This window comes from Globicephala melas, chromosome 6 (assembly GCF_963455315.2).
Source record: "Globicephala melas chromosome 6, mGloMel1.2, whole genome shotgun sequence".
NCBI lineage: Eukaryota > Metazoa > Chordata > Mammalia > Artiodactyla > Delphinidae > Globicephala > Globicephala melas.
The window spans coordinates 92,773,604-92,793,115 of NC_083319.1; the positions used below are offsets into that span (position 1 = coordinate 92,773,604).

Here is a 19,512-nt window from a genome sequence, read left to right on the forward strand (position 1 = left end):
GCTCATTTGTTTTGCATAACTCAGAATCCAGGCAGGAAAAGCATCAGGAGTTGCTCATAAAACTACAAGATGGACGTACAATATACTACCTAAGGCATATAGAAGAAGCTGGAGTGAGACTTTTTGGGAAATTAAAGTATTCAAAAGCAGTCATATGTATGGCAGAATTTAGAAAGCCTTAAGCTTTCATGTGGATTGATCCTTAAGCTAAGCGATATAGGCATGCAAAGACTGGAAGAGGTGGCTGTTGTTCTCTCTCTCTCTCCCTCTGTGTGTGTGTATTTCTCTCTCTCTCTGTTTTTTCTTGTTGTTGTTTCTTAGTTTCAATTCCTGTCATTAAAGGAAATCTCTGTCAAACATTAGTTGAGCATGAGTTAAAGGAACAGAGAGTTCAGTGATCACAAACATCAAGGAATAGTTTTTGCATAATAGTTTGAAAAATTCTCAAAACAGACTAACATAACCTTCAACAATACAAATATCAAACCTTGGAGAAAGAAGATAATGTGATTTCCAAAGTTACTGCATTATAACAGTCACATGGCAAGCTTTGAAAAAAGAAATTACAAGGCATAATATGAAACAGGAAAGCACTGCTCATTCTAATGAACAAATTAGGTTGAAAGAAATCATTCCTGAGTAAGCCCAAAACATCAAACTTACTACACAAAGACTTTAAAACAAATGTTTTAAGTATGCTCAAAGTGCTAAGGAAAAACACAAACAAAGAACTGAAGGAAATCAGCTGTTATCTGAAAGGAGAAAATGTTAGTTTTCCCTTGATGCATGGAAGAGGCCTTCAGGCCTGACAGTTAAGACACTGCCATCTACTTGGTGACATCTAAATATGGTTAAAAAATAATTTTAAAAAGAATGAAAGGGGGCTTCCCTGGTGGCGCAGTGGTTGAGAGTCCGCCTGCCGATGCAGGGGACACGGGTTTGTGCCCCGGTCCGGGAAGATCCCACATGCCACGGAGCAGCTGGGCCCGTGAGCCATGGCCGCCGAGCCTGCATGTCCAGAACCTGTGCTCTGCAACAGGAGAGGCCACAACAGTGAGAGGCCCGCATACTGCAAAAAAAAAAAAAAAAAAAAAAGAATGGAAGGAAATCAGGAAAATGATGTATAAACAAAATGAGAAAACCAACAAAAGATGGAAATTATAAAAAGGAACTGAACAGAAATTATGGAGCTAAAAAATACAGTAACTAAAATAAAAAAATTAACTAGAGGGGTTCAAAATCAGATTTGAACAGACAGAAGAAAGGTTTAGTGAACTTGAAGATAGACAATTAAAATTATCAAGTCTCAAGAACAAATAAATAAGTAAATAAATAAATAAAGAATGAAGAAAACTGATGACGGTACTTATAGGACAACATCAAGCAGACCAAAATATGTATTATGAGATTTCCAGTGGGGGGTAGACAAAAATGAACAAAAAAATAGACAGAAAAATGACAGAAAACATTAACAAAATGTGATAGTAAGTTCTTACCTATTAATAATTACTTTAAATGTAAACTGATTAAACTCACCAATCAAAAAACACAGAGTACCCAAATGGATTTTAAAAAAAAAAATACACAGGATCCAACCATATTTGTCTACAAGAGACTCATCTTACATTTAAAGACACACATAAGCTGAAAATGAATAGATGGAAACAAGTATTTCATGCAAATAGTAACACAAAGGAAGGAGGAGTAACTATACTAATAATAGATAAAATAAACTTTAAGTCTAAAAGTGTCATAAGACACAAAGAAGGTCATTACATAATACCAAAGGAGTAAATTCAAGAGGGAGATATAACATTTATAAATATACACACTCAACATCAGAAGGCTTAATAATATAAAGCAAATATTGATATATCTAAAGACAGAAAGAGACTTCAATACCCCACTTTCAATAATAGATAAATTATTCAGACAGAAGATCAGTAAGGAATCAGTGAATTTGAATCCTATAGACCAAATGAACCTAACAGACATTTACAGAACTTTCCACCCAACAGCAGAAGAATACACATTATTCTAAAGCACATTTATAACATTCTCCCATAGAGATCACATGGTAGGCCGCAAAACAAGCCTTAACATATTTAAGATCATATCAAGTACATTTTTTACCACAATGTGATTTCTTAATTTATTCGTTCTTTGAGTGTGTTGTTTAATTTCCACATATCTGTGAATTTTCCCATTTTCCTTATGTTACTGATTTCTACTTTCATTCTGTTGAGATCAAAAAAATAGTATGAATTCAATCTTCAAAAATTTTCTTCAACTTTATAGTGGTACAAATGACAGATTAAAATGTATATAATTAAGGTGTACAATTGATGTTTTTATATACATATATGTTGTTACCACAATGAAATTTATTAACTTATCCATCACATCACATAGTTACCTTTTCCTGATGAGAATACTTAAATCTACCCTCTTACCAAATTTCAAGTATACAATACAGTAGTGTTAACTATTGTCACCATACTGTACATTAGACCTCCAGAACTTATTCACCTTGCATAACTGAAAATTTGTAATCTTTGACCAACATTACCCCACTTCCCTTTCCCCCCAAGACCCTGGAAACCACTATTCTACCCTCTGATTTTATGAGTTTGACTGTTTTATTTGACTATAGATTCCATGTATAAGTGGCATCATGCAGTATATTTCTTTCTGTGGCTTGCTAGTTCACTTAGCATAATGTTTTCTAGCTCTATTCTTGTTGGGACAATTGACATGATTTCCTCCCTTTTAGGCTTAATAATTCATATATGTATATACACACACACACACACACACACACACACACATTCTTTATCCATTCATCCATTGGTCAACATTTAGTTTGTCTCCATATCTTGGCTATTGCGAATAATGTTGCAGTAAACATGTAGGGCAGATATCTCTTGTATCAGGTGATTCTAATTTCCATTCCTTTGGCTATATACCCAGAAATGGGATTTCTGGATCATATGCAATCCTATTTTTAATTTTTTGAGGAACCCCATATTGTTTTCCATAATGGCTGAACCAATTTCCATTTCCCACCAATAGTGTATAGAGGTTCCCTTTCTCCCACATTCTCACCAATGCTTGTTAATCTTTCATCTTTTGATAATGACATTTCTAACAGGTGTAAGATGATATCATATTGTGGTTTTGATTTGTATTTCTTTGACGATTAGTGATGTTGAACATCATTTTATATACATCTTGGCCATTTGCATGTCTTCCTGAGAAACTGGTTGATATTCTAGTCCATTGCTCTTTTTTAAAATTGGGTTATTTGGGATTTTTTTTTTTTTTTTTTTTTTTTTTTTTTGCTTTTGAATTGAAGGAGTTCCTTATACGTTTTGGATATTAACCCCTTATCATATATATAGCTTTCAAATATTTTCTCCCATTCCATAGGTTGCCTTTTCACTCCATTGTTTCCTTTTCTGTGCAAAAGCTTTTTAGTTTGATGTAATCTCACATGTCTATTTTTACTTTTTTTTCCTGTGCTTTTGACGTCATATCCAAAAAAATCATTGCTCAGGCTAATGTCAAGATTTTTCCCCATGTTCTCTTCTAGTAGTTCTATGGTTTCAAGTTTTATGTTTGTCTTTAATCAATTATGAGTTGATTTTTGTGTATGGTATGAAATAAGGGTCCAATTTCATTCTTCTGCATGTGAATACCCAGTTTTCCCAACACCATTTATTGAAGAGATTATTCGTTCCCCATTTTGTGTTCTTAGTACCCTTTTTGAATATCAGATATTAACAAAACTAAGATAATTTTTGAAAAGACAAACAAAATCAACAAACCCTTAGCTGAAATAAGAAAAAAAGAGAAAACACTCAAATAAATATAATTAGAAATGAAAGAGGAGATATTACAATATCCATTATTTCAAGTGGGATATTGAAATCCCTTACTATTATTGTATTGCTGTCTATTCCTCACTTCAGATCTCTTAATATTTGCTTTATATATTTAAGTACTCTGATACTGGGTGTATATATATTTATAATTGTTACGTCTTCCTAATGAAGTGACCCTTTATCATTATGTAATGACTTTTTTTGTCTGTTGTGATAGTTTTTAACTCAAAGTCTATTTTATCTGATGTAGGTATAGCTATCTATAATTTCTTTGTGTTATCGTTGGCATAAAGCATCTTTTTCCACTCATTTACTTTCAGCCTTGTGTGTCCTTAACTCTAAAATGTATCTCTGATAGATAACATATTGGTTAGATCTTGTTTTTTTTTAAATCCATTTAGCCACTCTGTCATTTGATTGGGAAATTTAATCCATTTATATTTAAAATAATTATTGGTAAATAAGGACTTACTATTTCCATTTTGTTAATTTTTTTGTCTGTTTTTGCACCTCTTTTGTTCCTCCCTTGTTTTCTTTTCTTGGCATTTTACATTATTTTACATCCTCCATTCTTCAGTCTTGTCACTTGATCACCACAAGATGGCTGTCACAGCTCTAATTATCACAATCTCACATAAACATCTCCAAAGGTTGAAAAAATAAGATTTGGAAAAGGAGCTCTTCTTGCATTCCTCTCCTGTTTCATCAGGGAGGAAAAAATTTTCTAGAAATCCTCCAATAGATTTCTCCTTGGATTCCACTTTCCAGAACTGTGTCACATGGACATCTTTAGCTGTAAAGAAAGCTAGGAAAGTTAATACCTGTTATTTTCAGATAAATTAATATCTGACATTTCCAATGTGAACTATGGGAAGTGTCCAGAAAAGAAAGCAGTTGCTCTTACATATCTGTGAGTTCCTAACCCACAGATATAATCAGTCACAGATGAAAAATATTCACCAAAAAGAAGTTCCAGAAAGTTCCTGAAAGCAAAACTTGAATTTGCTGCATGCTGACAATTATTTACATTGTATTTACCAGTTACATGGCATTTACGTTGTTTTAGGTACTATAAATAATCTAGAGATAATTCAAAGCATATAGAAGGATATATGTAGGTTATACGCAAATTGTATGTCATTTTATATAAGGGACTTGAGCATCCTCGGATTTTGGTATCTGTGGGGGGTTCTAGAAGCAATCCCTCATGGATACCAAGGGACAACTGTAGTAACTGAGTCTAACAGACCAACCCAGTATTTGGCAATATTCATTAAGATAGATTTGAGACAGGGGTTTGCAGAATTTTAGGACTTCCCCCTAAGACTTTCCCAAGTTTCCTCAGTGTAATAAGTAAAAACTAAGACATTGGTTTCCAGATGATACTTTGAATTTAAGAACCATGGCCAGAAGCATAACCATGTATGAGTTATGAGTCTAATATTAGAGTAGAAAGGAGTGGGAAGCAATATCAGCCCCAATTTTCCAGAAGTAGAAAAAATTTTAATTAAAATAAGACAAATTCTCAAGCTTATATGGAATCAAAGTTTATAAAATGTAAAATATTAGTAATGGTTTTATGCATTAGACAACATAAAATTTAAAAAATTATGTCTATATGAAATTAGTTTAAGTCTTATAATCACTTTGAAACACATCATACTTTCAACACAGTACCTCTATGTTGGTATAGCTGGTATTTTCACCACTTACATTTATGAACTCGTTTTTCCTATCGACACTCATTCACAACTATGCATGTTACTAAACAAATTTAATATCTTTGTAATTGATTAACTATTTGTTTAGTTAATGTACATTCTCAGAAAGACCTCCACAGTAACAACTTTGATCTGCAGAATTGACTTTGTTAATGAGGGTTAGATTCTAAAAACTAATCATGGTCCTAGCCAGAGAAATTAACCAAGGAAAGAAATAAAAGACATCCAAATCAGAAAGTGAGAAGTAGAATTATCTCTGTTTGCAGATGATAGGATCTGATGTGTAGAAAACTTTAAAGACTGCACAAAAAATATGTTAAAACTAATAACTGAATTCTGTAAAGTCACAGGATACATAATTAACATTCAAAAAACAGTTGCAGTTCTGTACATTAAAAATGAACTATCAGAAAAAGAAATTAAAAAAAATATTGGAGTAGAGTTGATTTACATTTTTTGTTGCTTTTTGCTGTACAGCAAAGTGAATCAGTTATACATATACATATATCCACTCTTTTTTAGATTCTTTTCCTATATAGGTCATTACAGCATATTGAGTAAAGTTCCCTGTGCTATACAGTAGGTACTCATTAGCTATCTATTTTATATGTAGTAGTGTGTATATGTCAATTCCAATCTCCCAATTTATTCCTTCTTCCCCTCTCCCCCTAATAACCATAGGATTGTTTTCTACATCTGTAACTCTATTTCTGTTTTATAAATAAGTTCATTTGTACCATTTTTTTTAGATTCCACATATAAGTGATATCACATGACATTTGTTCTTCTCTGTCTGACTTACTTCACTCAGTATGACAATCTCTAGGTTCATCCATGTCACTGCAAAAAAATATGGAATGCTTCATGAATTTGCATGTCATCCTTGCTCAGGGGTCATACTAATCCTCTCTGTATTGTTCCAATTTTAGTATATGTGCAGACAAAGTGAGCATCAGAAAAAGAAATTAAAGAAACAATCCCATCTATGATAGCATCAAAAAGAATGGAGTATGTGAAAGACTTGTATACTGACATCTACATCACTAATGAATGAAGTCAGTGAAGACACATACAAATGGAAAGATATCCTGTATTCATTGAATGGAAGAATTAATATTGTTAAAATGTACATACTACCCAAAATAACTTAGAGTCAATGTAATGCCTATCAAAATCACAACGGTATTTTTGCAAAAACAGGAAAGAATATCCTAAAATTCATATTGAACCAAAAAGGACTTCAAATGTTGCAAAAGAAAAGCAAAGCTAGAGGTAATACACTTCCTGATTTCAATGTCTTACAAGTCTATGGCAATTTAAAAATGTGGTATTGACATAAAGATAGACATATAGACCAATAGAAAAGGATAGAAAGCCCAGAAATAACCCCTCCCCCATGTATATATAGTCAACTGATCTTTGACAAGGGTGCCAAAAATACAGAATGGGGACAAGGTAGTCTTTTCAACAAATGATGGTGGGAAAACTGGATATCAACTTGCAAAATAATGAAATTATACTCTTACTTTCCACCATACACAAAAATAAACTCAAAATGGATTAAACACTAAAATGTAAGACTGAAACTATAAAACTCTTAGGGAAAACATAAGTGAAAACTTGATGACATTGGTCTTGACAATGATTTCATGCATATGACACCAAAAACACAAGCAACTGAAGAAAAAATGAGTAAGTGGGACTGAAATCTAAAAGCTTCTGTACAGCAAAGGAAATATTTAACATAGTGGAGAGGGAACAGAGTGTAAGCAACCTACAGAATGGGAGAAATTATTTGCAAACCACAGACCTGATAAGGAGTTAATATTCAAAATGTATAAGGAGCTCCTTCAGCTCAACAGAAAAAAATTCCCAAATAACTGAATTCAAAAAGGAACAAAGGACTTGAATATCAGTTTCTCCAAGGAGACATATAATAGCTAACAGGTATACAAAATGATTGCTCAACATCACTAATCATCTGATAAGGAGTTAATATTCAAAATGTATAAGGAGCTCCTTCAGCTCAACAGAAAAAAATTCCCAAATAACTGAATTCAAAAAGGAACAAAGGACTTGAATATCAGTTTCTCCAAGGAGACATATAATAGCTAACAGGTATACAAAATGATTGCTCAACATCACTAATCATCAGGGAAATGGAAATTTAAATCACAATTAGATATTACCTCACACTATTAAGATGTTAGTATGGCTATTATTTTTATTGTGTTGGCAAGGATGTGAAGAAATTGAAACTCTTGTACATGGTTAGTGGGAAATGGTATGTACAGCCACTATGGAAAACAGCATGGAGGTTTCTCAAAAAATTAAAAATAGAAATACCATATAAACCAGCACTCCTACTTCTGGGTTTTTATCCGAAAGAACTTATATCAGGATCTCAAAGAGGTATTTGAACTCCCATATTTATTGCAGCATTACTCACAATAGCCAAAATGTGGAAACAACCTAAATTTCCATTAATGGATGAGTTGATATAGAAAATGTGGTATGTGTGTGTATATATATATATATAGAGAGAGAGAGAGAGAAATATTATTCAACCTTTAAAAAGGAGGAAATCCTGCCATATGCAACAACATAGATGAACTTTGAGAACAATATAAGTTAAACAAGTCAATCACAGAATGACAAATACTGCATGATACCACTTATATGAGGTGTATAAAATAGTTAAACACAGAGAAGCAGAGAGTAGAATAGTGGTGGCCAGGAATTGGGGGTAGGGAAATATTGGGAATTGTTATTCAATGGATATAAAGTTTGAGTTAGTTGATATGATAAGTTTAGAGAGCTGCCACATAGCATTTTGCTTAAAGTTAACATTAGCATATGTTAATTTGTTAAGAGGGTAGATCTCCTGTCAAGTGGACACTTGATATTCACAGAAGTAGAAGAAGAAGAAGAGAAAGAAGAAGAAGAAGAAGAAGAACAAGAACAAGAAGAACAAGAAAAAAGAAGAAGAAGAAGAAGAAGAAGAAGAAGAAGAAGAAGAGGAGGAGGAGGAGGAAGAGGGAGAAGAAGAAGAAGAAGAAGAAGAAGAAGAAGAAGAAGAAGAAGAAGAAGAAGAAGAAGAAGAAGAAGAAGAAGAAGAAGAAGAAGAAGAAGAAGAAGAAGAAGAAGGAAAAGGAGGAGGAGAAGGGAGAGGAGAGGGAGGGGGAGGAGGGGAGGGAGAGGAGAGGAGGGGGAGGGGGAGGGAAGAAGGGGAGGAGGGGGAAGGGGAGGAGGGGGAGGAGAAGAGGCTGAGCAAATTCCAACATAATAAATCCAAAGAAACTAATATCAAGATAAATTCTAGTCTAACCTCTGAAAACTAAAGCAAAGAAAAAAAAAGTTGAAACCAGTGAAAGAGAATGACATATTGCCTATAGGGGAAAAACCATTTGAATGACAGATAATTTCTCATCAGAAAACATGGAGACCACAGAGAAATAGCTCAACATTTTCAAGTCCAGGCGGCAGTGGGGGGTGAGAGGTGGAATGCTGCCAACCCAGAATTTTATATCTAGAAAAATATTTTTTTTAAGAATGGAGGGGAAATCAAGACATTCTCAGATGAAGAAAAAGTAAGCAATTGTGTTGCCAGCCAACATAACCTAAAAGAATGGCTAAAGAAGGTTCTTTCAACAGAAAGTAAATAATAAAATAAGGAATCTTGAAGCATTAGAAAGAAAGATCAATGAAAAAAGTAAGAAATATGGGTAAATACCACAAACTTTCCTCCTCCTCTTAAGTTTTCTAAATTATGTTTGATGGTTGGAGTAAAAACTACAACACTCTGATATTGTTCTCAATACACGTGGAGGAAATTTTTAGGACAAGTGTATTCTAAATAGGGAAATACTAGAAATGTGTAAAATAAAAGAAAGTTTTTATCCTTTACTTGAACTAGTAAAATTTTGAAGACATCAGACTATGAAAACATGTGTATGTATAATGAAATACCTAAAGCTACCACACAAAAAGCTATACAAAGAGATACACTCAAAAGAAACATGGTAGTTATATCAAAATGAAAGTCTAAAAATATTCAAGTAACCCACAGGAAGGCAGAAAAATGAAAAGAAAGAAATGAAAATGAGAGAACAAACAAAACAAAAAATAATAGCTAACTTAAGCCCAAACATATTGATAATTACATTAAATGCAAGTGCTCTAAATACACAAATTAAAGGTGGAGATTGGTAGAGTATATAAAATTCATGACACCCAAAATATTCTGTCTATAAGAAAATCACTTCAAATATATTGATATGGGTAGGTTGAAAGTAAAATGATGGAAAATATATGCCATACTGCATGGAAACATATCAAAAGAAGGGAAGAATTGCTGTAATAACATCAGATGAAGGAAACCTCAGCACAAAGAAAATTACCAGAGACAAACATTACATAATGTTAAAAGGGTCAACTTATGAAAAAGACATAGCAATCCTAAATATGTATGCATCAAATAAGAGAGTTTCAAAATCTGTGAAGAACAACTGGTAGAAATAAAGGAGGAACAGACAAATCCACACTTACAATTGGAGACTTCAACACTTCTCTCTCAAAATCGGTAGGACAACTAGGAAAATAGTTGGCACATATATAGAAGAACTTGATATCATCAACTAAAGACTCTATTCAACATTTTCATCATTTTTCAGTGAACACTTCATTGGCATTAAGTTGTTGGCATTCACGTTGTTGTGAAAACATCCATCTCCAGAGCTTTTTCATCATCCCATCCTGAAACTCTTGTATCCATTAAGTAAAAACTCCCCACTCCCCCCTACTTTCTGTCTCCAAAAAAAAAGAAACTCCATATACATTACCAGTCACTACTCATTTTTCCTCAACTTTCCAGTCCTAGGCTTTCTGTCTCTATAGAAATGCCTATTCTGGATATTTTATGTAAGTGGAATCATACACTATATAGCCTTCTGTGACTGACTTCTTTCACTTAAAATAATGTTTTCAAGGTTCATCTATGTTGCAGCAGGTAGCAATATTTTATTCATATTCTGATTATTTATTGAAAATGTGTAAAAATATAATTAATATTTGAATATTGATCTTGTATCCTGACACCTTGATGAACTCATTTATTGGCTCTAATGTTGTTTAATGGATTTCTTAGAGTTTTCTGCATACAAGATCATGTCATCTGCAAATATAGTTTCCAATCTGGATTTTTCTTGCCTAAATGTCCTGGCTAGAAACTCCGAGAAAACGTTAAATAGAATGGGTGGGAACAGAAATCCTTGTCTTGTTCCTGATATTACAGGGAACGTATTCAGTCTTTTACCATTAAGTATGATGTTAACTGTGTGATTTTCAATGATACCTTTTAACAGATTGAAGAAGTTACCTTTTATTCCTAATTTGTTGAGAGTTTTCATCATGTTGAGTATTGGATTTGTCATATTATTTTCTGTATCTATTGAGATGATCCTGTGGGGGTTTTATTTGTTTGTTTATTGTATTAATATCGTATGTTACATTAGCTGATTTTTTAATGTTAAACCAACTTTACATTCCTGGGATAAATTCCAGTGGGCTGTAGTGCATAAGCGTTTTATATATTGCTGGATTTAATTTGCTAATATTTTGTTGAAGGTTTTTGCATGTATATTCATGAGGAATACTAACCTGTAGTTTTCTGATGATGTCTTTGTCAGGTTTTGGTATCAGGGTAATATGGCTTCATAGAATTAGCTCCCTCCACCTCTGTTTTCAGAAAGAATTTGTGAAAAGTTGATATTCTTCTTTAAATTCTTGGTAGAATTCACCAGTGAAGCTATCTGGGCCTGGGCTTTTCTTTGTGAGAAGTTTTTAGATTATTAACCCAAATCTTTACTTCTTATAGGTCGCTTCAGATTGCATATTTCTTCTTGAGTCAGTTTCTATAATTCGTGTCATTCTCGGAATTTGCCCACTTATTTTAGTCTAAGTTGTCTAATTTGTGGGAATACAGTTGCCTATCACATTTCCTTATAATACATTTTATTTCTATAAGATCATTCCTTATTTTAGCAATTTGCATGTTTCCTATTTCTTTCTTGGTCAGTCTTGTTAAAGGTCTGTCAATTCTATTGATCTTTTTGAAGAACTAACTTTTGGTTTTTAAAATTTTCACTATTGTTTTCCTTTTCTCTATTTCATTAATTCCCACTTATACCTGTATTTCCTTCTTTTTGCCTGTTTTAGGTTTATTTTGCTCTTCTTTTTTCAGTGTCTTATGGTGGTTGTTAAGTTATTGATTTGAGATCTTCTTATTTTCATGTGGGCTTTTACAGCAATAAATTTCCCTATAAGCACTACTTTAGATGCATCCTATAACTTTGGGCATGTTTTTCCTTCACTTTCATTTATCTCAAAGTGTTTTTAACATTTTTCTTGTGATTTCTTCTTTGACCATTGTTTATTTAGGATGTGTTGCTTAATTTTCATGTTTGTGAATTTCTTAAATTCTTTCCTGTTATTGCATTCTAATTTCATCTCATTTTGGGCATAGGACTTTCTTTGTATGATTAATACTTTTACACTTATTGAGATGTGTATTTATGGCCTTGCATATGATCTATCCTAGATAATGTTCCTTGTATACTTGAAAAGATTATATATTGATATGATTGAATTTATGTCTGTTTGTTTACATTATGACTTCTATGTGTTTCATGTTTTCATTAGGAAAAAGTCTAATCCACCTTAATTGCTTTCTTTCCATTAAGTTAAAATTTTTAGAGTACGATTTTAATTACTTTAATGATTTTTTCACTATATATATATATATATATTTTTTTAAGTATTTTTATTTATTTATTTTTGGCCGCACTGCATAGCATGGGGGATCTCAGTTCCCTGACCAGGGACTGAACCCATGCCCCCTGCAGTGCAAGTGTGGAGTCTTAACCACTGGACCAGCAGGGAATTCCCTCAATATATGGTTTTAATTTATATTATTAATGGTTCTTCTGGGGATTACAATACACATCTTATCATAACCTACTTCAGATTTATATTAACTTAATTCTAGTGAAATATAGAAACCTTATTCTTGTGTACCTTTCTTCCTTCTTTTCTCATTTTGTGCTATCATTGTTATACACACTACATCTATATACAATGTTATAATTAATACAGCATATATGTCTTCTAAAGAAGCTCTGAGAAGAAAAGATGGCAAGAATGTATTTAAAGAGTTTGCTATATTAACCTTATTTGCCATTTCTGGGTCTCTTATTTTGTTCTTGTGGATTTGAATTACTCTCTGGCTTCATTTCCTTGACTCCAATAGAGCTGCTTCCATTCATTTCTTTTGTGCTGTAATTTTTAAAATATATTACATTTCTATATACTATATGCCCAATAATGCAATTATACAAACATTGCTTTTCATCAAATGTTGAAAGTTTTCAGTCATTATTTCTTTGAACATTTTTTTATTCTCCTTTCTTTCTCTCCTCTGATACATACATATTGGTGTGCTTAATGGGGTTCCATATTTCTCTGAGACTCTTTATTTCTCTTCCTTTTTTGTTCCCTCTCTTTTACAGATTACTTAATATCTATCAGTATATCTTCAAGTTCATTGATTCTTCTGCCATTTCAAATTTATTATTGAGTCCCTCTAGTGAATTTTTCATGTTCGTTCCAGAATTTACATTTAATTTTTTTCTAGTTCCTATCTCTCTATCTGATTTTGTGATCTCCTTTTTCTTTATTTGATGAGATAAAATTATCATACCGTTCTTTAATTCTTTTTTTTAAACATCTTTAGGGAGTATAAATGCTTTGTAACGTTGTGTTAGTTTCTGCTGTACAACAAAGTGAATCAGCTATATGTATACATATATCCTCATAGAGCCTCCCTCTTAAGCCTCCCTCCCACCCTCCCTATCCCACCACTCTAGGTGTCACAAAGCACCAAGTTGATCTCCCTGTGCTACGCAGCTGCTTCACACTAGCTAACTATTTTACATTTGGTAGTGTATCTATGTCAATGCTATTCTCTCACTTCATCCAATCTTCCACTTCCCCTTCCCCATGACCTCAAGTCCATTCTCTATGTCTGTGTCTTTATTCCTGTCCTGCCCCTAGGTTCATCAGAACAATTTTCATTTTTTAAGATTCCATATATATGTGTTAGCATACGGTATTTGTTTTTCTCTTTCTGACTTACTTCACTCTGTATGACAAGTCTAAGTCCATCCACCTCACTGCATAACTCAATTTCATTTCTTTCTATGGCTGAGTAATATTCCATTGAATATATATACCACATCTTCGTCATCCATTCATCTGTTGACGGACACTTATGTTGCCTCCATGTCCTGGCTATTGTAAATAGTGCTGCAATGAACATTGTGGTACATGTCTCTATTTTTATTAATTAATTTATTTATTTATATTTTTGGCTGCATTGGGTCTTCATTGCTGCATGCAGGCTTTAGTTGTGGCGAGTAGGGGCTACTCTTGGTTGTGGTGCACAGCCTTCTCATTGCAGTGGCTTCTCTTGTTGTGGATCATGAGCTCCCGGTGAGCAGGCTTCAGTAGTTGTGGCACATGGGCTCAGCAGTTTTGGCTCTTGGGCTCTAGAGTGCAGGCTCAGTAGTTGCGGCTCATGGGCTTAGTTGCTCTGTGGCAAGTGGCATCTTCCTGGACCAGGGCTCGAACCCATGTCCCCTGCATTGGCAGACAGATTCGTCACCACTGCGCCACCAGGGAAGCCCTCTTTTTGAATTATGGTTTTCTTAGGGTATATAGCCAGTAGTGGTGTTGCTGGCTTATATGGTAGTTCTGTTTTTAGTTTGTTAAGGGACCTCCATACTGTTCTCCATAGTAGCTGTATCAATTTACTTTCCCACCAATAGTGCAAGAGGGTTACTTTTTCTCCACACCATCTCCAGCATTTATTGTTTGTAGAATTTTTGATGATGGGCATTCTGACTGGTGTGAGGTGATACCTCATTGTGGTTTTCATGTGCATTTTTCTAATGATTAGTGATGCCGAGCATCATTTCATGTGTTGTTAGTAATCTGTATGTCTTCTTTGGAGAAATGTCTATTTAGGTTTTCTGCCCATTTTTTGATTTTTTTTTTTTTTTTTGATAATGAGCTGCATTAGCTGCTTGTATATTTTGGAGATTAATCCTTTGTCAGTTGCTTCTTTTGCAAATTTTCCCTCCCATTCTGAGGGGTGTCTTTTCATCATATTTATGGTTTCCTTTGTTGTGCAAAAGCTTTTAAGTTTCCCATTTATTTTTTATAAAATAAAATGGGACCTTTTACTTTTAAGGTCCCATTTGTTTATTTTCATTTTTATGTCCATTTCTCTAGGAGGTGAGTCAAAAAGAATCTTGCTGTGATTTATGTCATAGAGTGTTCTGCCTATGTTTTCCTCTAAGAGTTTTATAGTGTACGACCTTACATTTAGGCCTTTAATCCATTTTGAGTTTATTTTTGTGTATGATGTTAGGAATTGTTTTAATTTCATTCTTTTATATGTAGCTGTTCAGTTTTCCCAGCACCACTTATTGAAGAGGCTGTCTTTTCTCCACTGTATATTCATGCCTTTTTTATCAAAGATAAGGTGACCATATGTGCGTGGGTTTATCTCTGGGCTTTCTATCCTGCTCCATTGATCTATATTTCTGTTTTTGTGCCAGTACCATATTGTCTTGATTACTGTAGATTTGTAGTATAATCTGAATTCAGGGAGCCTGATTCCTCCAGCTTCGTTTTTCTCTCCCAAGATTGCTTTGGCTATGCAGGGTCTTTTGTGTTTCCATACAAATTGTGAATTTTTTTGTTCTAGTTCTGTGAAAAATGCCATTGGTAGTTTGATAGGGATTGCTTTGAATCTGTAGATTGCTTTGGGTAGTAGAGTCATTTTCAAAATGTTGATTCTTCCAATCCAAGAACATGGTATATCTCTCCATCTGTTTGTATCATCTTTAATTTCTTTCATCAGTGTCTTATAGTTTTCTGCATACAAGTCTTTTGTCTCCTTAGGTAGGTTTATTCCTAGGTATTTTACTCTTTTTGTTGCAGTGGTAAATGGGAGTATTTCCTTAATTTCTCTTTCAGATATTTCATCCTTAGTGTATAGGAATGCAAGAGATTTCTGTGCATTCATTTTGTATCCTGCTACTTTACCAAATTCATTGATTAGCTCTAATAGTTTTCTGGTAGCATCTTTAGGATTCTCGATATATAGTGTCATGTCCTCTGCAAAGAGTGACAGTTTTACTTCTTCTTTTCTGGTTTGGATTCCTTTTATTTCTTTTTCTTCTCTGATTGCTGTGGCTAAAACTTCCAAAACTATGTTGAATAATAATGGTGAGAGTGGGCAACTTGTCTTGTTCCTGATCTTAGAGGGAGTAGTTTCAGTTTTTCACCACTGAGAACGTTTGTTGGCTGTGGATTTGCTATATATGGACTTTATTATGTTGAGGTAAGTTCCCTCTATGCCTACTTTCTGGAGGGTTTTTATCATAAATGGGCGTTGACTTTTGTTGAAAGCTTTTTCTGTATCTATTGAGATTATCATATAGCATTTCTCCTTCAATTTGTTAATATGATGTATCCCATTGATTGATTTGCATATATGGAAGTATCCTTTCATTCCGGGGATAAATCCCACTTGATCATGGTGTATGATCCTTTTAATGTGCTGTTGGATTCTGTTTGCTAGTATTTTGTTAAGGATTTTTGCATCTATGTTCATCAGTGATAATGGCTTGTAGTTATCTTTTTTTGTGACATCTTTGTCTGGTTTTGGGACTTCTGACCTTTATGATTTCTTTCCTTCTGCTAACTTTGTTTTTTTTGTTGTTGTTGTTCTTTCTCTAATTGCTTTATGAGTAAGGTTAGGTTGTATATTTGAGATTTTTCTTGTTTCTTGAGGTAGGATTGTATTGCTATAAACTTCCCTCTTACAACTACTTTTGCTGCATCCCATAGGTTTTGGGTTCTCATAGTTTCATTGTCATTTGTTTCTAGGTATTTTTTGATTTCCTCTTTGATTTCTTCAGTGATCTCTTGGTTATTTAGTAGCATATTGTTTAGCGTCCATGGGTTTGTATTTTTTACAGTTTTCTTTTTCCTGTAATTGATATCTAGTCTCATAGTGTTGTGGTTGGAAAAGGTACTTGATACAATTTCATATTTCTTAAGTTTACCAAGGCTTGATCTGTGACCCAAGATCTGATCTACTCTGGAGAATGTTCCATGAGCACTTGAGAAGAAAGTGTATTCTCTAGTTTTTGGGTGGAATGTCCTATAAATATCAATGAAGTCCATCACATTTAATGTGTCATTTAAAGCTTGTGTTTCTTTATTTATTTTCATTTTGGATGATCTGTACCTTGGTGAAAGTGGGGTGTTAAAGTCCCCTACCATTATTGTGTTACTGTTGATTTCCCCTTCTATGACTGTTAGCATTTGCCTTAGGTATTGAGGTGCTCCTATGTTGGGTGCATAAATATTTACAATTGTTATATATTCTTATTGGATTGATCCCTTGATCATTATGTAGTGTCTTTCTTTGTCACTTGTAATATTCTTTATTTAAAGTCTGTTTTGTCTGGTATGAGAATTCGTAGTCCAGCTTTGTTTTGATTTCCATTTGCATGGAATATCTTTTTCCATCCCCTCAATTTCAGCCTGTATGTGTCCCTAGGTCTGAAGTGGGTCACTTGTAGACAGCATATATATGGGTCTTGTCTTTGTATCCATTCAACCAGTCTATGTCTTTTGGTTGGAGCATTTAATCCATTTGCATTTAAGGTAATTACCAATATGTATGTTCCTATTACTATTTTGTTAATTGTTTTGGGTTTGTTTTTGTAGGTCTTTTCCTTCTCTTGTATTTCCTGCCTAGAGAAGTTCCTTTAGCATTTGTTGTAAAGCTGGTTTGGTGGTTCTGAATTCTCTTAGCTTTTGCTTGTCTGTAAAGGTTTTAATTTCTCTGTCAAATCTGAATGAGATCCTTGCTGGGTAGAGTAATCTTGGTTGTAGAATTTTCTCCTTCATCACTTTAAATATGTCCTGCCCCTCCCTTCTGGCTTGCAGAGTTTCTGCTGGAATAACAGCTGTTAATCTTATGGAGATTCCCTTGTATGCTATTTGTTGCCTTTCCCTTGCTGCTCTTAATATTTTTTCTTTGTTTTAATTTTTGATAATTTGATTAATATGTGTCTTGGTGTGTTTCTCCTTGAATTTATCCTGTATGGGACTCTCTGTGCTTCCTGGACTTGACTGACTATTTCCTTTCCCATGTTAGGGAAGTTTTCATCTATAATCTCTTCAAGTATTTTCTCAGACCCTTTCTTTTTCTATTCTTCTTCTGGGACCCTTGTAATGCGAATGTTGGTGCATTTAATGTTCTCCCAGTGGTCATGAGAGTGTCCTTCATTCTTTTCATTCTTTTTTCTTTTTTCTGCTCTGCAGAGTTATTTCCACTATTTTATCTTCCAGGTAACTTATCCTTTCTTCTGCCTCAGTTATTCTGCTATGGATTCCTTCTAGAGAATTTTTAATTTCATTTATTGTGTTGTTCATCATTGTTTGTTTGCTCTTTAGTTCCTCTAGGTCCTTGTTAAACGTTTCTTGTATTTTCTCCATTCTATTTCCAGATTTTGGTTCATCTTTACTATCATTACTCTGAAATATTTTTCAGGTAGGCTGCCTATTTCCTCTTCATTTGTTTGGTCTGGTGGGTTTTTACCTTGCTCCTTCATCTGCTGCATATTTCTCTGTCTTCTCATTTTTTTTTTAACTTGCTGTCTTTGGGGTCTCCTCTTTGTAGCCTGCAGGTTCATAGTCCCCATTGTTATTAGTGTCTTCCCCCAGTGGGTGAGGTTGGTTCAGTGGTTTGTGTAGGCTTCCTGGTGGAGGGGACTTGTGCCTGTGTCAGGTGGGTGGGGCTGGATCTTGTCCTTCTCGTAGGCAGGGCTGTATCCAGTGGGGCATTTTTGGGTGTCTGTGAACTTAGCATGACTTTAGGCAGCCTCTCTACTAATGGGTGAGGTTGTCTTCCTTTCTTTCTAGTTGCTTGGCATGGGAATCCAGCACTGGAGCTTGCTGGCCATTGGCTGGAGCTAGTCTGATTGTTCAGACAGAGATCAATGGGAGAGCTCTCACTGATTGATATTACGTGGGGCCAGGAGGTCTCTGGTGGTCCAATGTCCTGAACTAGGCTCTCCCACCTTGAGGCTCTGGCCTGACACCAGGCCAGAGCACCAAGACTCTGCCAGCCACACAGCTTGAAAGAAAAAGAAAGAAAGAAAAAAAAAGTGATAGAACTCAAACCAAATGGTGAAAGCAGATCTAAAAAGACAAAATCACCCAAAGAAACATACAAATACACACTCACAAAAAGAGAAAAAAGGAAAAATAATTTTAATTAAAAATGATAAAACATAAAAAAAATTTAAAAAAAGAAGAGAGCAATCAAACCACTAAACAAATCCACCAATGATAACAAGCACTAAAAACTAAACTAAGATAAACATAAAACCCAGAAACAAATCAGGCACAGAAAGCAAACCCCAAGTCTACAGTTGCTTCCAAAATCTACTGCCTCAATTTTGGGAGCAGTTGTTGTGTATTCAGGTATTCCACAGACGAAGTGTTCGTCAAGTTGATTGTGCGGATTTAATCTGCTGCTCCTGAGACTGCATGGAGAAATTTCCCTTTCTCTTTTTTTTCGCACATTTCCTGGGGTTCAGCTTTGGTTCTGGCCCCAACTCTGTGCTTAGGCCACCCTCAGGCGTCTGCTCCTCTCCCAGAGAGGAGGGCGTTAAAGCAGCGCCTGACTAGGGCTGTCTTGCTTACTCATGCCAGGAAGAGGAAGGGATATTGTAGACATAATTGGAATGTGGGGCGAGCCTGTG

At 34.4% G+C, this 19,512-nt stretch overlaps 1 non-coding gene and 1 pseudogene across 1 annotated transcript; one reads left to right on the forward strand and one right to left on the reverse strand.

Moving 5' to 3' along the window:
* Positions 1 to 745: 745 nt before the first annotated feature.
* On the forward strand, positions 746 to 855 carry LOC115840141 (U6atac minor spliceosomal RNA; annotated as a pseudogene).
* Positions 856 to 6,451: 5,596 nt separating this feature from the next.
* On the reverse strand, positions 6,452 to 6,556 carry LOC115840140 (U6 spliceosomal RNA). The gene has a single exon (XR_004034363.1). It is a non-coding gene; the product is annotated as a U6 spliceosomal RNA (small nuclear RNA).
* Between the last annotated feature and the right edge of the window lie 12,956 nt (positions 6,557 to 19,512).